Source organism: Suricata suricatta, chromosome 7, assembly GCF_006229205.1.
Source record: "Suricata suricatta isolate VVHF042 chromosome 7, meerkat_22Aug2017_6uvM2_HiC, whole genome shotgun sequence".
In the NCBI taxonomy this organism is placed as follows: Eukaryota; Metazoa; Chordata; class Mammalia; order Carnivora; family Herpestidae; genus Suricata; species Suricata suricatta.
In genome coordinates, this window is record NC_043706.1 from 144,744,762 (window position 1) to 144,748,745 (window position 3,984).

The following is a 3,984-nucleotide window of genomic DNA, read 5'->3' on the forward strand; positions in this document are numbered from 1 at the left end:
CCTGAGGAGGAAGAGAGAGGCTTTCTCCAGGAGGCTTGCGTCCAGGCTGTGCAGCCTGCCGGGTGGGGTCACTCACGCCCGCCCCGGGGCTCCGAGCCCCGGTCAGCCCATCGGGGTCCTGTGTTAGGTGAGGTGGCCCGAGGGGGGCGGGGGACAAGTCTGACCTCAGACCTCCACCAGCACCAGCAGGTCCTGTGAGGGAGGGCGGGGTGGGCCCGTCACCCCGTCCCGTGTGCACGGGGCTGCAACCGGTGACCAGCCCAGGGCGGCGGCTGCCTGGCTTCTGTGGGTTGTCATGGTGCTGAGGGTCCAGGGTGGACAGACCTACCTTCCAGGGCTTTCCCCTGCTGAGCAGACTACCCCCTCCCACCCCTACCTCCCCCACATGTCCCCATCTTCTCCCACACCCTTCCCCTGAATGTCCCCATCCTCCGCCCTACCTCTCGCCTCCCCTGTGTGCCCTCATTCTGCCTGGGGCTTCCCTGGTCACCCCCATCCTCCCTGGACCTCCCCTGTGCGCCCCCCTCCCTCACACCTCTGCGTGACCGCATCCCCCCTGGGCCTCCCCCGTGCGCCCCCTCCCCTCGCGCTGGCGCAGTCTGGTCGCCCTGCGCATTCTCCCTCTGCCCACGATCGGTTCTGATGTAGGAAACAGACGCAGAAAGCCATCATGGCCGGTGCTCAGTTCCCTGCTGCCCTCGGGTCTCTGCCTTTGTTCTTCCTCCTTAGGGGGTAGTTTGTGTCTCCTCACCCCTCCATCCCCTCCCCTCCTCTCCCCCTCCCAAAGGTCAGAAATTACCTTTATTCAATGTATTTCCTTTCTTCCTAATGCTCTAACTCTTGGCTTTCATTATTTCCTGTGTCAGGGCCCATTTATTAGGAGGTAAACTGCATCCTGCCTTAGGAACAAGATTAAACTCTAGGTGTGCCTGAAGCTCTAGTTCATTCCTTACAGGCCTCCCTGCGGGGTCTACACTGTACTGCCTTGCTCTTTACCTTGTGCAAGCCTGAGGGCTTTCCTTGACTCATGACCTGATCATTCTAGACCACAGGTGTTTCCCACAACTTCCCGGGAGCTAACTGTTTGCCTCTTAACTCGACTGATCATTTCAATCTCGTGGCTCAGATTACCCATAGTTCTGCCCCTAGAGGAGAGTCAGCGTCCCCGCCGCCGCGGCCTGGAGGAAGGAGAGGAGCCGGAGGGGGGCCTCCCCGTCCTGGGGCTGGCGCCCTGTGACCCTGCGCTCCTGTGCGGTTCCGGCTGTGGGCGGTGAGTAACGCCAGGGCAAGAGGGCCTTCTGACGTTACGTGTGTGTGAAGAATGATTAGACCCTAACGTTTGTCTGTTGGAGTGATGATAACTGTGAAGTTGTTCAGGACCGCACGCTTCAGGTTTTTATTTTTTATTTTTTAATGTTTATTTTTGAGAGAGAGAGAGAGACCCAGAGTGGGGGAGGGCCAGAAAGAGAGGGGGACACAGAAGCAGAAGCAGGCTCCAGGCTCTGAGCTGTCAGCACAGGGCCCGATGTGCTGAGCAGTGAGATCCGACCTGAGCGGAAGCCGGCCGCTCAGCCAGCTGAGCCCCCAGGCGCCCCGCACTTCAGGTCTTCAAGTTGGTGAACTTGGTCAGTTATTTTTAAGTGTACATAATAAGAGAAACAATACGGATTTTGATTGCACTCACCAAAATCGAGGTAGATCTTGATTGTATCATAAGGTAAAGGGAAATAGAATCATTATCCCCTAAACTCCCCCATCTGTCCATGTACCGGACGGTTACGAATGTATTCTGGTGGCTTTCACAGAGTGTGGGGGGTCTGGGGACAGCAGGGGCCTCCGGTCTCCCGGACAAAGGGGTGTTCAGGAGGCCGAGTCTCCACACAGCTGCCCGGCTGGGCTTGAGCCCCCACGCCTTCCGACCCTGGGGCGCACAGGAGGTCACAGGGACCCACCTGCCTGGCCGCCCTAGGGACGGCCCTGCTTGTGTGAGGGTCTGAGAGGGAACTCAGGGTGAGAAAGAGACGGCCCAGGGCGGTGGGGACTCCAGGGGACTGAGCAGCCTGCGGGAGAGAGGGCGGGAGAGCCCTGCAGAGTCCACGTCTGGCGCGGCCAGAGGAGGCCCGGGGGCCTCTAGACGCTTACCCAGTTTGCACATCTGTACAAGAGGAGGAGGCGCTGCGGTCTGCGTCTCCTAGCTCTGCCTCGGTCTGTTCCCCGCTGGCTGCGCCTCTCCTGTCCCGACACCGCCTGGCAGGACGCAGGTGCCGTGTGGCCGCCTCGCAGGGAAGGCACGGCTCCGAGGAAGTGATGACCTTGCAGGTCACAGTTGGCTTGAGGTCCGGTTGTGGCCGTCTCGTCACTTGTCTTTGCTGGACGGCGGGCGCCCAGGAAACCCGGGAGGTTCCGCACCAGCCTGATGGAGCAGGGTTCTAGATTGTCAATGCCAAGAGCCAGCTGCCTGCTCAGGGGCTGCCGTGGGATGGAAGCCTGAGGGGTGAGACCTGCACATTGTCTTTTTCTTTACCAATTAGCCTGCCTTCTGAGAGCGCCCCGTGCGTGTGGGTTGGCAGTCCAGCGGGCTTACTCGTATTTACCTTGGTGAACTTCGAGCTGGAAGCTGTTTTACGGTATAAGGGTAAGGTCAAAGTCCGCGTCGTCTCCGATCTAAATTGTACGTGACACGTATGGATGTTTTCCTCTGACGTGTGGGGCAGTGACACCTGCAGCGTAGAAGCGTCAGGATGCGCGGGCAGCCTCTGGGTCTCAGGGCCACACTGGTCCTGAGCTCGTGCCAGCGGCTCTTGAGGTCACATTGTCTGTATTTCCTGCCGAAGCCTTGACGCCCGTGACCGGACAGCCTACTGCTCGTCCGACTCCACTGTCTGAGCTGAGCTGAGGCGGCTCCCGTCCAGGAGCATCCCTGCCGGCACAGCCAAGGTCACCTGTAGGCCTAGGCTCCCCTCTTTCCCTTTGGAGGCCCCTGAGCGCTGGGGACAGACTCCGAGTTCTTAGCCCGGCCCAGCCTCCCTCTCGGAAGTCATTGCCCCTCCCGGCACGTACTCACGGACTTTGCCTGAACCCTCCAAACCTCTGCTGGCCCGCACCTTCTCCTTCTCCGCCAGAACTGCTCCTAGAGCCGGGCACGTGTGCCCCCGGGAGTGTGTTCCCGGCCCCCCACAGCTGCCCTACACCTGCTTCCCCCCGGATGGAGGGCCCCAGGGGGACGGCTCTCGTGAGCACACGGGCCTGTGGGGTTCGTTCCCTCCACTGACTCTGTGAACATTGCTTGTTTGTTTCTTTTCGCTGGAAATTCAGATTTCAGGAGCCTCAGCATTCAGGTTGCCGGATCGTGTGCGATTCTGAGCGAGGCTGGAGAGCAGAAGGTTAGTCTTCGGACCCTGCCGGCTGCATCGCGCTCCCCTCCCCGCGCGGTGGGGTGTGCCTCGTGTGTGACATCCGGCGGGTTTGCGTCACAGGCGTGCGCTCACCTTTGACAGTATGACAACTGTCCCGCGCAGGCCGTCTGCTTGCTCGCGTCCATGTTTGGTGGTCAGATCGCCTTGTTGGAAATCGGTCCTGCAGCTCTGGTGCGGCCTCAGCAAGGTCAAGCTCACGCCGCCGGGAGGAGCCTGTCCGTGCTGCCTCGGTAGGGTCTTCTCCAGCAGGGCCCACGCGCGCGGCTTTCCCCGCTCAGGAATTCACATTCCCGAGGATTCCAAGAAGCACAAGTAAAGTTTAGTGAACTCCCGACTCTACTGACTTGTTTGGAAGAAATTCTTACTCATGGCGTCACTTCCATCTTGTTTAAGAGTAAATGATTCTTAGTTAATTTTTAACGTAAAAATATTTTATTTCAGGATAGAATGTAAATTACAAAATAGCCCTTTGATTAAAAATATTAAGGATTAATTCTTAGGAGAAGAGGACGAAGCTTGATTGTTTGCGAACACTACACACCCCCACCTCCACGGTTGGGCCCGTGGC

General features: G+C 59.0%; 1 protein-coding gene and 1 long non-coding RNA gene across 2 annotated transcripts in view; one reads left to right on the forward strand and one right to left on the reverse strand.

The window, feature by feature from the left end:
- The window catches only part of WDR27 (WD repeat domain 27), a 123,133-nt gene that overhangs the window by 90,327 nt on the left and 28,822 nt on the right, over positions 1–3,984 (reverse strand). The window lies entirely within an intron of this gene.
- On the forward strand, positions 875–3,742 carry LOC115296241. The gene is made up of 4 exons (XR_003910801.1): positions 875–1,270; positions 2,532–2,635; positions 3,316–3,383; positions 3,519–3,742. It is a non-coding gene; the product is annotated as an uncharacterized LOC115296241 (long non-coding RNA).